This window comes from Papio anubis, chromosome 14, assembly GCF_008728515.1.
Source record: "Papio anubis isolate 15944 chromosome 14, Panubis1.0, whole genome shotgun sequence".
In the NCBI taxonomy this organism is placed as follows: Eukaryota; Metazoa; Chordata; class Mammalia; order Primates; family Cercopithecidae; genus Papio; species Papio anubis.
This window is the reverse complement of record NC_044989.1, coordinates 84564600-84582361: the sequence shown is the minus strand read 5'-3', so window position 1 is coordinate 84582361 and position 17762 is coordinate 84564600. Positions and strand designations below refer to the sequence as shown.

The following is a 17762-nucleotide window of genomic DNA, read 5'->3' as shown; positions in this document are numbered from 1 at the left end:
TCTATAATAGTGATTTGTTTACTGTTGAATGGCTGGCGATGGCTGACCCTTGACTTAGTTGTGAGATTGTGGCCAAAAGAAGATTAAAGACTCCCAGGTAAACCTTGTCTCTGACTAAGGCTGGTAAAGAAATGTGTTGATTACTCGCCAGGCTGTCTTTTGTATGAGTAACTTCTACAAAATAAGAAAAGGGTACAAGGGAGCAGGTTTATGTGTGTTTTCCTTTGTGGAATTGTATTCCCCTGGGGAAAAGTGAAGGAGGCATCTCGCTTTTTCTTCATGATCTTTTGTCTGGTTTGATGTGTGTGTGTGTGTGTGTATATATATATATAATTTTTTTTTTTTTTTTTTTGCCAAGAGCATACACGTGTCAGAAAGTGAACTAGTATCCAAAAACTTTCAAAGATCTTTGTGTTCTAGCTCAAATGTTCTTTGTAAGATCAGAAGCAGGTTTTTGTTGTTGTTTGTTTGTCTCTTTTTTTCCCTTCTGACCTTGAGGATATGTATACTATCAAATGTTCTTTAGGGAAACAGAAACATTTAGTCTAAAATCTGGGTGCCAAATATTTAAGTTACATGTAATCTGTAGTGCTCTAACTGCTTTGAAAGCAATTCTTCAACTTGTATGTGGCTTAAGGTATATAAATAGAATACTGTACAACTCAGTTGAAAACGCATCATTTAGAGCAATTAGGCTTGTGAAATACTTGGAAAAACTTCATTGTTGTTTAGTTTTTCCACTCTTTTGTGCTCACTCCAACACTCTTTCGCTTGATTCCTAGTTTATGCAAAGTGTTATACGAGATCCCCTAAGATGAATCAGCTATAAATGCTGCCCTTTAGAAGTTTACTTTTAATATGTGGAAAATACAAGGTTTAATAGGTTATACTTTGAGGTGAAAAACAAAGATCTGTGGGGATGTGAAGGAATGAGTCATAGCGCTAAGGAATATCCAACTGAAGATCGAATTTTTTTTGATATGGTTATTATTTCCCAGAGAATAATGTACTTCATCTCTTATAATAATAAAATGATTAAGACTAAGATTTTTAGAGGACTAGAAATGGCACTGGGCTGGTTATCCAAATACCTGGATTTCAGTCATAGCTCTTTTATGGGCCAATTGTATGGGGTAGGTGCTTGGCTATCACTAGGGTCAAGGTTCCTCTCTTCTTTCCTCTCTTACTGCACTCAGGATGGGGCACTGGTATAGGTTAGTATAGGTCTAAGGATCATTATTGGACCACTGAGCTGTGGTACAGTTTGCCATGTAATAAAGGGAAAGGTTAACATTCTGAGCCCTCGGGTTGGGTGGAACCTTCTGGAATTCAGAGAAATGGTGTCTTCTCCTCCTTCCCTATAAGTAGGTTGTAAAAGACTTCAGGGTCTCTTTTGGCTTAGGAGGAAGAAATTAGAAAGCCAATGAGAATCACAGTGCTTCCTAAAGAAAGGATACCTAAGATTACCTTAGGCCTACCAGTTCAGGTGTGTAGGTGAGACGTTTTCTTTTGTTCATCTTTTATCCCGAAAGTTTTTCACCATTGCGGTGCTAAGATCTAGATCAGAAAATTGAAAATTGGATGTGGTCGAGAGGGAAAAGACTGGACAAAGCTAATGAAGTGGCTTTTAATTTCAGTTCTAGGCTCATTTATTAGGGGCCAAAGGCATCTTGTACCTCTGTGGGGCCTTGCTCAGCCAAACAGGTAAGTCTGACATGGTTTGAGAAAAACATCTCATTCAAGTAAATAAATAATTTTGCCTGAACTATTGTCTTATTTCCCTTGGGAAGTTGGGGCAGTGGCTATAGGCTGACTGAGGGTATGTGCTATCAGGATGATATGACTGACCATTTTGGGTTTTGTCTTTTTGTTCTAAAATAAATCAAATTGACCCAACTCTAACACTCTAACATTCATTGTGTGTTTTTCCTTATGGTTTTCTTTTTCTTTGGTTTGTAAAATATATCCACTTTGTAGTTTGTTGTAAGCAGAGATAACAAGGTACTAGTTATAGGAAAATATAGGTATCTTTCTTCATATCAACTCAAAGTATAGAGATAACCTGCATATACTTATATAGCATTAATAAGATAGACATTAATCAGTTAACTGATTAATTAAACTAATATATGTTGAGTGTCCTTCATGTAATGCTATCTTCTACATACTTTAACCTAGGACTTCTAAGTTAAGGCCTTGGATTCTTAGAGAGTTCAAGAATGATCTTCAGGAGGCTATGAATCCCCTGAATTTATACATAAATTTTGTGTATGTCTTTATCTTAAAATTATGGATCCATAGCTTTTACGGGATTTCCAAAGAAGTCTGTGACCTCAAAAATACAAGAACTATTTAAAATCTAAATAATCTAAGGTCACAGGCCTTATTTTTTATTTTCCTGATGTTGTCTGGTATAAAAAGTAAGGGCATAGCAAGGGAGAAGATTCAGAGCTATCTGGGGAGTTGTTCCCAGCTAGTACATACTGAATCAGAATTTTAGGGAAAATTCTGGATTTTCCCTGGGAAAATCCAGGATGGGAACAGGTGGATGAACCACAGACAGAGCGTTCCAGGTGGTCCTATACTCTCCCCAACTACTGCCCCTACTCCAGGTTGAAAATCACTGGCCTGATGGGGAAGATAGACAAACAAGCATTAAATATACTTCAAGACAGAATGAGCTTCATCCTAAGAAGAGATCTCATTAGCATGCACTGGAAAGCAGAGGAACCTGTGTGAATTTCAGAATTCCTGTGGCTTTGAGCTTGACCTTGAAGCCTGAGAAAATTTCAGTAAGAACAGAGTGACAAGGCTTGAAAATCCTGAGTAAAAATGTTGTTGATAGAAAAGGGAGGAAAATCAGAGTTGACGATTTTCTGAATGTTCAGATAGGGAAATATGTAGTACAGGAACCAAGTAAAAATACGGTGATTGCAAACCTGCAAGCAAAGGCCTATGCAAGTTAATTTATCTGAGTTGGCTGACAATGCCTTCACAATTGATGTTGCTCTACCGTAAATTCACTTTCTTTTTATTCATACTCCAGCCTACTGTAAACAGCATATACAGTCTGACTAGACTCAAACAAGTAGATGGGATTTTCAAGAGCCAGTTCAATATAATCAATGTAAAATTTAAAAAGAAGCACAGTCATTTATCAAATCTCAACTAAAAAAAAAAAAAAAATCTCATTATGAGAAAAGTACTTCGGATTTCTGGAATATCCTGACAGGGCCAGTATTTGTCATTTCCACTGACAATTCAGTCTAAATGATTTCCTGCATCCTGATATCATTAGCCAGTATTTGACTAATTGCATAGTGTTTTCTTTGGGAATTTTGCCTCCAAAACTAACTGTTGAATATCGTGTTAGTTTTATCTGGCTGCTGTAAAAAATGACCACAAATTTGGTGGCTAAAATGAACAGAAATGTATTCTCTCTCTGCTCTGAAGGCCAGAAGTTCAAAATCAAGGTGTCAGCAGAGGTAATATCGGGAATTTTTTCCTGGCTTCTTCCAGCATCTGGTGGCTACAGGTATTTTTTGGCTTGTGGACACATCACTCTGCTCCATGCCTTTTCCTCTGTGGCTGTCTTCCTCTGTGTGTCTCTTAAAACTCCATTTTCCCTTCTTTTATAAGACTAGACTATTTCTGATGGCATTTTCAATTTCACTGATTTCTGCTCTAATCTTTGTTATTTCTTTTCTTTTGCTTACTTTGGGTTTAATTTGGTCATTAAAAAAAATCCTGTCCGGGGACGGTGGCTCAAGCCTGTAATCCCAGCACTTTGGGAGGCCAAGACGGGCGGATCACAAGGTCAGGAGATCGAGACCATCCTGGCTAACACGGTGAAACCCCGTCTCTACTAAAAAAATACAAAAAAACTAGCCAGGCGAGGTGGCGGGCGTCTACAGTCCCAGCTACTCGGGAGGCTGAGGCAGGAGAATGGCATAAACCCGGGAGACCGAGCTTGCAGTGAGCTGAGATCCGGCCACTGCACTCCAGCCTGGGCAACAGAGCAAGACTCCGTCTCAAAAAAAAAAAAAAAAAAAAAATCCTAAAATGGAAGCTTAAATTATTGATTATAGATCTTTTTCTTCTAATTATACATGCAATGCTATAAATGTCCTTGTAAGTATTGCTTTCACTGTATCCTTCAAATTTTGATGTTATATGTTTATTTTCGTGTAGTTTAAAATATCTAAAAATTTATCGAGATTTCTTCTTTGATCCATGTGCTATTTAGAAGTGTATTGTTTAATCGCTAAATATTTTGGTATTTTTCCATATATCTTTTTGTTATTGTTTGTAACTTAATTCCAGTGTGGTCTAAAGCACACATTGTATGATTTTTATTCCTCAAATTTGTTAAGATGTGTTTTGTAGCTCAGAATGTGGTCTATGTCGATGAATGTTCCATAAGAGCTTGAGAAGAATGTCTATTCTGCTGTTGTTGGATGAGATATTCTATAAATGTCAATTAGATCCAATTATTTGATAGCACTGATCAGTTCAATTTTATACTTCACTGATTTTCTGCCTGCTGGATCTATCTCCAATGATAAGGGGCACACACAGTAGGGATTGTTATATCTTCTTAGTAAAGTGAACCCTTTATCATTATGTAATGCCCCTCTTTATCCTTGATAATTTTCCTTGCTCAGAAGTTGGTTTTGCGGCTGCTCACAGTAGCTCACGCCTATAATCTCAGCACTTTGACAGGTCGAGGCGGATGGATTACCTGAGATCAGGAGTTCAAGACCAGCCTGGCCAACGTGGTGAAAGCCTGTCTCTACTAAAAGTACACAATTAGTCAGACATTGTGGCATGTGCCTGTAGTCTCAGCTACCTGGGAGGCTGAGGCAGGAGAATCGCTGGAACCCAGGGCGTGGAGGTTGCAGTGAGCTGAGACTGAGCCACTGCAATCCAGCCTGGGCGACAGAGTAAGACTCCATCTCAAAAAACAAAACAAAACAAAAACAAACAAACAGAAAAAGAAGTTGGCTTTGTCTGAAATTAATGTTACATTCAGTTTCTTTTGCTAAGTGTTAATATGTATTATCTTTTTGGTTTATTTCTTCTGTTGTTGAGACAAGGTCTCACTGTGTCACCCAGGCTGGAGTGCAGTGGTGTGATCATGGCTCACTGCAGCCTGGACCTCCCAGGTGCAGGTGATTCTCCCACCTCAGCCTTCCTGGTAGCTTGGACCACAGGTGCACACCACCAAAGCCTAGCTAATTTTTTGTTTTTTTTTTTTTGTTTTTTGTTTTTTGTAGAGACAGGATTTTGCCATCTTGTCCAGACTGGTCTGGGACTCCAGAGCTCAAGTGATCTGCCCACCTTGGCCTCCTAAAGTGCTGTGATTACAGGCATGAGCCACTGTGCCCTGCCTAATTTCTTATAAACAGCATATAATTGGTTCTTGTATTTTTTTAAAATCCACTCTAACAGTTTATCTTTTTACCACTGAAATTTAAAGTGATTATTAATATAATTAGGTGAATATTTATCATGTTTGTAACAATTTTCTATTCATTGTCCTTGTTGTTTGTTTCTTTTTGTTGTTGTTGCTCACTCTTTTTCTACCTTCTTTGCTTTTAAATGAGCATTTTAAGTGATTCTATTTTCTTCTCTTACATATCAATTATGCTTCTTTTAAAAATTATTTAAGTTGTTGCCGCAGAGTTTGCAACATACATTTACCACTAATCTAAGTCCACTTTCTATTTGAAATAGAAAACACTATACTGCTTCAGGAGTAGTACAAATAGCTTTTAACAGGAAATTTCTAATTCCTCCTTCCTATTTCTTATTATATTACTGTCGTTACTTATATCCATAAGCTATAATCAACCAATACAATGTTGCTATTATTATTTCCAACAAATTGTTATCTGTTAAATCAATTAAGAAGAAAAATATTTTTTTTTTACCTTCAATTATTCCTTGTCTGATGCTCTTCTTTATACAGATTTGAGTTTCTGAGATACCGTTTTTCTTCTCTCTGAAGTACTTATTTTTAACATTTCTTGCAAGGCAAGCGTCCTAGCAGCAAATTCTCTCCCTCTTTATTTGGTGAGAAAGTCTTTACTTTTTATTCACTTTTTAAGAATAATTTCACTGGATATACAATTCTAGTTTTTAAAAAATTTTTCTTTCAACACTTCAAATATTTCACTGCTGGGTCTTCCTGTTGCATGATTTCTGACGAGAAGTACACTATAATTTTGATTCTTGTTCCTTTATAGATGTGGTGGGTACCCCTACTCCCCTAGCTTCTTTCAAGGTTGTCTCTTTGTTTTTTATTTGCTTCAGTTGGAATATAATATGCCTCATTATAGACTTTTTGAAATTTGTCCTCCTTGATCGCTGAACTTCCTCAATCTGTGGTTGGTGTTTGTCATTAATTTTGGAAAATACTCAGCCATTATTGCTTCAAATATTTCTTCTGATCTGTTATTTATTTCTTTTCTCCTCCTGGCATTCCCATTATGCATATGTTATATCTTTTGTAATTTTCAAACAGTTCTTGGATATTGAGTTCCATTTTTCTCATTCTTTTTCCTTTTCACTTTTCAATTTGGGAAGTTTGTACTGACACATTTTCAAGCTCATTGATTCTCCTTTTGGCCATTTTCAGCCTATGGGTGCATCCATCAAAGGTATTTTTAATTTTTGTTTTCTATTTTTTTTTATTATTTCTTAAAATTTCTACCTCACTGCTTATGTTACCCATGTGTTCTTGCAAGTTGTCCACTTTTTCCTTTAGAGTTATTTTAAATTCCTGGTCTGATAATCGCAAAATCTGAGACTGCTTCAGACGCTTGCTCTGTTTCTCCAGACTATGGCTGTCTGGTTGTTGTCATGTGTTTCTTAGCATACATTTTTGTTGACAGTGAGACACGATGCCCTGGGTAAAAGTAATTGAGACACGCAGATTTTAGGTGTTAGGGTTTATGTTTACCTGGCTAGGAGTAAGGCTGTGTTTACTCTTTGCTGTTGCTGTGGTTTCAGAGGATAAAATTTCCTTTAATATCCGTCTTTTAATCTCTCTGATTATCCTGAGTTTTCCTAGAAGCTCCTCCTTAAGTAGAGTATAAGCCTTGCTATTGTTTCAGCTGTAATCCCGTTTCTTTATTTTATTTATTTATTTATTTTTTTGGCGAAGGAGTCTCACTCCATCGCCGAGGCTGGAGTGCAGTGGCACAATCTCAACTCACTGCAACTCCACCTCCTAGATTCAAGTGATTCTCCTGCCTCAGCCTCCCGAGTAGCTGGGATTACAGGCGTGCATCACCATGCCCAGCTCATTTTTGTTTTTTCAGTAGAGACCAGGTTTCAGCATGGTGGCCAGGCTGGTCTCAAACTCCTGACCTCAAGTGATCCACCTGCCTTGGCCCTCCCAGAGTGCTGGAATTACAGGTGTGAGCCACTGCAGCCAGCCTAATCCCCTGTTATTATACAGGAGCCCTAGTGGCATGGTAGTAAGGTTTAGGGCAAGAGGAACTATTCTATAATTGTATGATTAGCTTTCAATCTTGTAGTGAGCCTATGTCCCTGAGCTGTGATCTTCACAAGAGCTTCTCAGTTTACCCTTTCCCACTTATGTGAGACAGGATGGCAAAAGGAGACTGGAGTTGGATAATTACCTTCCTCCGTGTCAGATAGGCTCTGATAAAACTAGGGTTACTTTGGCTCTGGTAAAATAATTTTCCTTGAGGGCAGGCAGTTGTTAAGGGGAACAGAGTACTCTGGACTTGCTTCAGAATGGTTACTCTTCCCTTTCCCCTGCCAGAATCATAATGGGATATTTCTCAGATCTTCACAGTGAGAAGCCATTGCAGTACTTGCAGGTAAAACTCAAGAAGGGAGTTCTTATTTCTCAAGGTAGTCAGTGTTTAGTCTCCAGCAATTAATTTGGAGCAAATACCCTTTATGTATTTCTCCTAGGCTCCAGTAGTGGCTTTTTGCTTCTGGTAAGCTGTGATGATCTCTGCTCACCTGTCTCTGCAGTTTTCAGGGTGGCAGTTTGCCTTATGACTTCAATTCTCTGAAGGATCCAGGAAGAGTTGTTGGTTTTTAGTTTGTTCCATGTTTTTATGGGTTTGAAGATGAGAGTGGTGACCACAGTCTTTTTACATGTTGGACTAGAAATCAGGTAATTATAAACCAGATATTACGAAGTAAGTATATTCATCAAGAAAAAGTGTTACACTTAGTAATCTCTAAAGTCTCTTTCAGCCCTGAGTTTTGTTCTAATTTTAACAAAATTTTCCCTGCAAGTCCAAGAGATGCAAAGTTATCACATTTCTTTGACTTTACAGTTTTGAAGCAAAATGCAAATAGGGTAGGATCATATATGATCAGGAGGTGAGCATCTCAGTCTCAGTTTGCCACTTGTGCTGTGGTCTAGAAAAAGTTGCTTCATGTTTCTGGACCTCAGTTTCTTCTCCTATGGAATAAGGCAGCAGGCTTAAATTGCAGTAAGTGCTAACAGTCTTCTATTTTAGAGGATCGTTCTCTAAAGGACTCGTAGAAAAAAAAGTGCCTAGCCTGGCACAGTAGCTCATGCCTGTAATCCAAGCACTTCGGGAGGCCGAGGCGGGTGGATCACAAGGTCGGGAGTTTAAGACCAGACTGGCCAAGATGGTGAAATCCTATCTCTACTAAAAATGCAAAAATTGGTTGGGTGTGGTGGTGGGCACCTGTAATCTCAGCTACTCAGGAGGCTGAGACAGAGAATTGCTTGAACCTGAGAGGCAAAGATTGCAGTGAGCCAAGATCATGCCACTGCACTCCAGCCTGGGCAACAGAGCGAGACTCCATCTCAAAAAAAAAAAAAAAAAAAGAAAAAAGAAAAAAAAGTGCCTAATTTATTGCTCACAACCTTGATTTTTAAACATAAAATATTGTATTGGCATTAAGAAAATAGCTATTTAAATGTCAACTATTGATATGGGCATACTCTCTGGCAGCCTTCCATTTTCCAAATGGAAAAGAGAGGACTTGATGGTGCTTCCATTTATTTTAAACATAAGAAATATGGTTCCTGATGGCTGACAAATCTCCTGAAATCTGGAAAGACTGGCCTCACTTAGGCAAGATAGATTTTGAATAGCTGATTAACTAAAAGGGTAACAAAAGTACAGATATTAAATGGTTACTTTTAGCTCTTAATATTCAAATTGTTGAATTTGCCAACAGAGTCAATTAGAACACAAAAAGCTCAATTAGTTAGCTGGCTATTTATGCTTTCATGCTCCAAAGAAGCAGGTCTTCTTCCTCCTCTACTACTCCTTCTCCTTCTTTCTTCTTCACAGATTTGGATATATATTTTAGGAATTGACTAAATAGACTTTCTTTTGTTATTATGTAGACCCTGAATAATTCTAGTACTTCCTTTTAAGCAATACATTGACTTTTGTCTTCTGCTTCCATCTTCTAATCAATTCAAATAGCATTTACTCAATATCTATGATATGGCAGGTGCTACGTTAAAGTTCGGAAACAAATAAAAATATATAGGCCAATACTCCAAGAATTCACAGTTTTGTATGGAACAGAAATATTCTGGTGAAATTGGATTTTGCAAGATATACTAGAGCTAGAGAAATTGATTTGAGAGTTATTGGCCTATAGATGGTAGATGGAAACATGGATGAGCGCTACAAAGTAACAGAACCTTAAAAATCTTCCATATTTAAAGAGTTCACAGAAGAAGATTCAGCAAGAAAAAAAAAAAAACACAGAATAGAACAATTCAGAGAAGGAATTACAGAATTAAAAGTTTGTCTTTGTTTGGATTCTCTAAGAAGCAGACCCAAGATAAGATTTGTGTGCAAGAAAATTATCTGGTGAATGGTCTTAGGAAGTAATAACAGGGGAGTGAGAAGGTGAAACAGAGAAGAGGGAAAAAACCAATAAGGGGTGTGTTACCAAGCAAGTTACAGTTGTGAACAACTGAAGCTCAACTTCAGTGTGGAACTCAGAACGGACATAGGCTTGTGACCCACAGATGTCTTGCCTAAGGAGTGAAGGAGCTTGCATACTTGTACGCCAGCTGCAGTTAGTCATTGGTTAAGGGCTGTTTCCAGGAGTTGTCATTTCTGTGGCACTCTGGTTTTATCACATGTGTAGTATGAGCGGGTTCTAGTGTTTAGAGAGAATCCTCAGGCAAAAGAGTGTCTGGTGCTGATGGTTGTAAGTCTGGGCTGTCACACACAGAAGTATTAAAGGTTTAAGGGGTCTGAATGAAGCATTGATAGATCTCCTACCGTTTAGTTCCATGAGAACCAAGGAAAGAAAGTGTCTGGAGGGAGGAAATAGTAAACAATGCCAACAAAACTGACAAATCAAATAAGTAAAATAAGAACTGAGAGTTGTAGCTATCTTTAGCATGAGTCATAAGCCAAGGGGAAGAAACTAATAGAAATGGAATAAGTAGAGGTAAACAAGAAGAGAATGAGTAGATGATAGACTAAGATGCAGCAGGAGATAAAATCAGGGGCATGTGTGTCAATTTTGTAACTAAAATGGAAAACTTACACAAAGACAAATTAAACAGAATTATAATTAAAACTAAAAGTACCCTTTTACGATTTAATTCATGTATCAGCTTATCCAGGAGGCTGTCCTGGAACTGTAAAGATTGGCTCAAGTGTCATTTTTCTTTCCAATGCACCCTTTGCTCATTTTTCTGGTGGAACTTACCACATTATTTTTCGGCTTATCTTACCAAATTATTTATCTGCTGCTTTTGCAGAGATGGTATTAGACACACAGTGAAATTAGAGCTCCATTTGGTTCATTTGAGCTGTAAAGCATTGAATTACTTTGTGCTTAGCAATCTTAGGACATATTTATAGAAACCAAACCAGCATCCTGGGGGATATAAACCCCATCACACAATGTCCCTCCGAAACTGAGGTTAGTCATGTTGGCGATGTTTTCTCCTGACATATTAAGGAGCTGTTGCATTGCAGCTCATCATCAGAATACAGAATGATTTTTCTTTTGAGCAATTACATTTTTCCTAAACAGGCTCTAGATGGAGATATTCATCTATTGTTCTTTTGTTTTCTCAACAGTTGAGATGAACAATATACTCAACAATTGAAAGAAAGTAAATTGAAATTACTCATTTTTAAGTCTTTCAAAAACTCATAGAAATGATTTAGAATATTATTTAAGGCAGATAAGATATGAAAAATATTTTTGAATTGCTAATCCGGATAATTTATTAAAGTGGGGACACTGCTGTATGTTACCTCTTTCTATATGCCTACCTTTTCTAACAAAGATAGAAACCAATTGTCTTTTAAAATATAAAATAGATTTAATCAGAAATAAAAAAGGAGTTAAAACATTTCCATTTTTTAAAATTGCATTTTGTAAATAACAATGAAGGATTGAAAAGTCAATCCACAATAGCGAAAGAAAGCAAAACTTGCAAATGTTCTTGTATGGATTTTAGCGTTAGGCAAGGGTGAATGAATTTTTGTTGTGATTATTGAAATAAAATAATCATGTGCATCACTTTCCCAGCAAATGGGCTCTTCTGGACTCTGAGTATACAAGTTTAGGACAGAAAAGGAAAGGAAAAGGAAAATTAGTATGGAACCCAGAGAAACATGGAGTGATGGGAGGGGAAGGGAACCAACTCCTGACACTCTGGGCAAGGACATGACCTCCGTGAGCTCCCGTTTCCTCCTCTGTGGAATAGGGAAGATCTTTCTGCTGCACTAAACCGTGTAGACTGCGCTAAAGTGAGCAAAATGATTATGATTGGCTGCAGGGCAGGGAGGGAGGGGCGTACAGAGCGGAGCGGCAGGCACAGGGGGTCTCTGTGAAGACTCTGATGCCTGCTCCTCCTGGGGTACCTGCTCTGGACCTCTCTTCTGCTGGTTCTTCGCAGTGGGGTAGCCAGCCCGGAGGAGTCCTGACCCCACTATCCCCCTAGGACTGGCCCTGCAGAGAGGGGGACACAATCAGTGACCGGTCAGTCTCTCACCCAGGTACTGCCAGAGCGTCCTTCTCACCTAGGAGCTCTGGGACAGACTGAACCAGCTCGGAGCTCCCCAATGCTGCCTCCTTATCCACCCTGCCAAGCCATGGCCACAATCCTGAGCAGTCCAAATGGCTCTGAGAGTGCTGAGCTGTACGCCACCTCCAAGGAGCCACATCCTTGCTGCATTCCGTGCACCAAAGTGGCTAACGGAGGTGGAGGTGTCCTGAATGGCTCCGCCAGGGCCGCTGCATCGAAGCCCACGACTATGTCTTCAGAGTCCCTGGTACTGACAGCGAAGGCTTTGGGGTTTCACTCCTTCTGCGGCTTCGCTGAGAAGACGATGAACTCCCTCATCTCCTACAGCACCTGGGCTTCACCACCGTGCACCAAGGACCAGACCTGCACTCTATCTTTCCTGCTTCCGACACCAAATGCTGAGATACCACACTCTGAGCGTGCCTGCCCCTGAGGGCCTCCACAAATGGGACAAGCTTCAGACCTATTTTGGTCCAGACACCCCTGATGGTAAATTTGACCTACTACATCCTGACTTTATTCACTACCCGAGGGAGGTTTTTGAAGTTCAGTGTGCTTAGTAGGGATCCTAGAGACAGGTACATGGCTAGCACTGGGGCCCTCATCTTGCTGACAGCTTTGCATGTCTGTGACCAGGTTAGCAGTGCCCATTGATTTATCACGGAAATTACTGGAAATTTTCTGGCCACTATTTTCAATGAACAAGGAAGCCACTGATCATTTATCTAAACCACAATCTGTGAATTCAGGCACTTGCACAAAGCTGGCATCATTCAGCTGCACCTTCACAGATTTCAAAGTTTCAAAGCTCTTTGTTTGTCCTCGCAAAGCTGTGGCTTTCATACTCTTAGTGGCCAAAGTCTTTTTTCTTTCTTTTTTTCTTTTGTCTTTTTCAATCTAAAACAGGAGATTCAACTCTCCCACTACTCTCACATTCTTCCCAACAGGGGATGTAAAAGACGGGTTCACAACTCTCCAGAAGCCTATTTAATGCGAGACTCCCAGCTGCTGCTTGGCCATTCCAGGGGTACTCCCTTTGGGCATCAGACACACATTTCAATCTTGACTGAGGAAACTGGATTGCTTTGCTGGATTTGTTAGAAAACTAAAGATAACAATCCCACAAAGATAAGATGTATCCTAAGCTAGTAAGAGGCAGACATACCATAGAGTTGAGCATCTTGAAACCAGCAATTGGCACTGTATTACTTCAGGAAGGTCAATGGAGACATTCAAAGCTGAACATTTAACTAACACCAAGCAGCAGTATGGGCAAATACACACTGTCTACCCGAAATCCTCTCACTAACTATGTAGAATTTCACAGAAAGCAAACATTTATTCAGAACTCAAGGATAAGTCTTAACAACCTTTCCAGAAGAAGTTGAGTTGCTGAGAATATGATCAACTTGCTTCTGCCCCAGGGGAGGGAAGACAGCCTAACTGATCAAGTGTCAGGTCACAAAGAAGAAGGGGCTTTACACTGCGTGGTGGCTTTCCCAGACTGATTTAAGGAAGTCTTCTAACACGTTATCACCACAAAGCCCACTTAACCAACACTTCTGATTTAATGCCTTGGTGATAGTTGCTTTGGACAGTTTCATGTGCTACACCCAGCACTGGAAGTACTCTCCAGGCAGTGGGCTGACAAGAGACCCTCCAAAGCAGAATTTTCTTTAGTCAGCTCACCAAGGATCAGGACTGGTCCTTCATTCTGTGGCTTTAGAAGACAGATTTTACCAGCACACAAGTAACAAAAGGGATTAATTCAGAAACCAGAATGAAGAGACTTACATGAATTAAGCTGCTACTATAAAAAATTTACAACGAAACAGAATAAACAACAACATGATTCTGACAGTGTTGTAAAAGATGTTCTGTATAAAGTCCTTACAACGGCCTTTGAATGTAAACAGGGCATTCCAGACAAATCAAGCCTAGCAGTAGAAGCTCAATTCCTGGAAATAAGAAAGTTGTGGATCTAACCCCTTGAGCTGTTCTTGATCTTGAAAAGCCACTGGCTTTCCTGTCTTTTCTGCTACATAATCTGCAAAAGTGGGCTGCAGGTAAAGCAGCAGAGGTGAAGTGATCTATAAGTACAAAGTGCTAAGATAATTAGCCACAGGAGATTGCTCTGCTCAAAGAATTTCAAATTTTTTGAAACTCCAGTTGGTAAGATTGTTCTTTGGCTTTTCAAGTTGGCATCTGAACTTCTGAGGAAGAAATAAACGTTCTCTCTCATTTTTAGGTGAGGAAGACCGGGAATTGGATAGGATTTTCTTTTCTTCCTGTCTCCCGCCAGCTTGACACTAAGTCAGGACAATGAGTAGCAGAGTTGAATTGCTTCTTTATAACAGACTGGACAACCCTGCTACTATACCTTGGTGTGTTGTTCAAATGGAGTGATTTTTTTTCATACTATTTTACAGGGAGGTGGAATATAGGATGCTATTTATAACACTACTGGTTGAACACACACACACACACCCCTACATATTTATTACTTTATTAACCAGCACACTTAATATCTACTTTTTTTCTCATCACTGAAAATGGCAATTGAACATTATCCCATTAGCTCTGTATAAACCGAAACCCATCACATGTGAATGACCTACTGACTTCGTTTGTTGCCAAAGATCTCTAGGGCATATACTGAGTTTTCTTTCATCATTTTGAGTAACACCAGTCTCTATGTTTACTTCCCCATAGTCTTATTTTCTGTCATCATTTTGTGTTTTAATGAATACTTTTGACTTACAGGGACATGCATGTGGTAACATTCGAAGTGTCACAAAAGTGCCGAGGGAAATTACATTTAAAGTACAAGTTTTGCTACATATATTATATACACACCCACCCACATACATGTACACATGTATGTACATATATAATAGATACACACATCTGTACACACATGCATATATACACACATATATGTATATACAAACATACACACACATATATACGTATATATATGTTTTATTGTGGCTTAAAGCAAGTGAGCACAATCAAGGAACTGTTTTAGGCAGCAGATGGTTAAAATTAGCTTTCAGTTTTAATGAGCACTTTTTACTCATAAGGACATGCATGTGGTAACATTGGAAGTGTCACAAAAGTGCCAAGACAAATTACATTAAAAGTAGAACTTTTGCTATATATATAGTTTATATATATACATGTACAATATACATTTATAATATATATACACACCTATACATTTATATACACACACATATATACATATGTGTATATATACACATATATATGTACACACATACATATATGTGTATATATATGTTTTATGGTGACCCAAAGCAAGTAAGCACAATCAAGGAACTGTTTTAGGCAGCAGATGGTCAAAATTATCCTTCAAATAAAGGCTGGGGAAAGTCCTTTGAATAGAGGGCATCCAATCATTAAGAATGAACAATAAAGGAAATGGAAACTAGAACCACAATATCTAGAGACTTGCCGTGGTTCCAAATATATGCTGCCCAGAATATATTTTCATGAGGATTGTGCTTTGACCTTATTTTGCAGATTCACTTAGCAATTGCATTTCCAGGAAGATATTCCTTCCCTACTTCTGCATTACAGCAGAGTTACTTGCAGAATACTAAGGGAAACATGGATTTGGAATTGGAGAGATCTAGACTCGAGTACTGGCAACAAAAAGTGATAACTGTGTGGCCATGGACAAGTTGTTTAATCCCTCGTAGTGAATTCTGTGGAACAGCACTCAGATCCTCATCCTCAGGGCTGCAGCATCCATTCTCCCAGTTGATGAGAATGTTGATGGCTGGAGACTCTCTCTGGGATTGCCCTCAGCTAAAGGGAACTACCTAACCAAGGTTACATTTCCTCTCTGGGGACAGCCTGCTTGCAATGATTTGTTGATTCAGGGTACAAAGCCCTTCTCCTTTGCCATGATTTGGGAAAATCTGAAGGGCCATTCCAGTTTCATACCTTCCTGTGAGAATATCTGAGGTCTTTGTTGAAACTACATTGCAGTTCAACTTCTTCCTCTGCCTAGTCCTTTGCCCACTTGCCCAGACATTCTTTCCTCAATAAAACCACTAGAGGCAAACATCTGTCCCCAGTACTTATGTGCAAGCCCTCCTTGAGTATCTATTTTCTCATAACAGCAATGACAATTTCACAGTTTTAAAGATAATTTAAATATGATAATTTACAGCATGTCACATACTTACTGACACAAAGTAAATAAAGACGTGGTGTTACGGCTCCTGTAGGAAACTGGAGGGTGATTACCCCACCAAGTTTTATCTACCTACCATCACCTTCCTTTAATCTTTCCTTTCACCACTGAGTTTCTCAAACAACTATTTTGTGCCTGCCATAGTCTCTTCCTTTCCAGACACCGTTCTTAGCTGCTGTAATTTGCTTTTTATTTTCCCATCAACATCCTGGTTCTTTCATTTGAAATTAGGCTGACAATTAAGGCCTACTATTATGTGTTCCCTGGCATCTGGGGCAAACCCAAAGTGCCCCAAATGGCCTAACTGCAAGTTCCCCTCCTTATTCAACTATGAGATTCCTTACGGGATATCTTATTCCCAGAAGCAGGAATAAGATCTCCTAGCCAAATCACCCCCCTTTTCATGGGGACCAGGCACTCATCCCTGCTTATTGCTGAGCAGCAGGTTTGGTTCCTTGCCTGCTTGAATTACTCAAGCAAGTCAATCACTTTTTCTTGGGATCCAGGAGTCACCCCGTCCTCATGATACTGCAAAATCTGCCTCCCACTGCCCTGGTGGTTTGCTGTGCTCCTGGATGCAACCGTGTGTGACCCTGCATGGCAGTGTCCTCCTCCCCAGGCTGTCACTGTATGTGACTAGTAAACTGCTGTCAGTCTCATCTGCTCAGAGGCAGGTGTCATGTGTCATCCATTCTCATAACCTAAGACAGGAATCCATTCCTCATCAATGGGGGTGAAGAGGATGTGATTACAACAGTCCACTCAACTAGAAGGAAAGGACCGTTTTCAGTAGCCCAATTCATTGTTATAAACCTCCATGTATGTGACAAGAGTAAAAAACAAGGCTCCAGTCAGTTCTATAATGTCTCTATCTGCAATATCAAGGGTATGTAACTCATTGGCATCTTACTTCAACAATTAGTCTTGGTTACTCCTACAGTTCTTTTGTCACCCAGGCCCAAAAACTCCCTCTCAATCATGCCCCTAGATGTCCACATATTATAAGTTTTGAATGTTTAAAATCTGCCTAGGAAAATTGGGATGAGTTTAGTGTCTTAGTTAAAATTTATAAGTGCAAGAAATTTGTTCACTCCGTCTTCAAAATAACCTTTCCCAGCTGTCAGGTTCAACTTTTATTTAAAGCTTTGTTATTTCCATCTCTCTCCCTTATGCACACTTCACTTTACCCCCTTTATGCTTGTTACTCTTAAATCTGTCTCTACTTTAATTTCATTCTCAAGTTCCAGTGTCATATTTCTAACTACCAAATGTTTGGGTGACTGTCCTGCCATTAACTCCAATTCTACATTTCAAATGAATGTATGTTTCATTCAACACAGCTTTTCTTCTATGGCTGACCTATTTCTTAATGTTATGTTTTTTCCTACTTACATTTCCTAGCCTCCCTTGCAGATGGGCTGGAGTCATGTGATTAGCCTGGCCAATAAGCTGGGAGGGGAAGTGGCAGGTATAGTATCCGAAGCAAGCAATTAAAAT

At 39.2% G+C, this 17762-nt stretch overlaps 1 long non-coding RNA gene across 3 annotated transcripts in view; it reads left to right on the top strand.

Annotated features, from left to right (window-relative positions):
- Positions 1–362: 362 nt before the first annotated feature.
- LOC103878942 overlaps positions 363–17762 on the top strand; it is a 54411-nt gene continuing 37011 nt past the window's right edge. Inside the window, exons 1-3 of one of the 3 annotated variants that reach the window (XR_639312.4) lie at positions 363–1486; positions 1638–1704; positions 3454–3535. This is a non-coding gene — a long non-coding RNA (uncharacterized LOC103878942). Of the gene's footprint in view, positions 1705–3453; positions 3536–17762 lie in introns of all 3 variants that reach the window. The other 2 variants (XR_001899772.3, XR_002518129.2) reach the window with 2 other exon arrangements.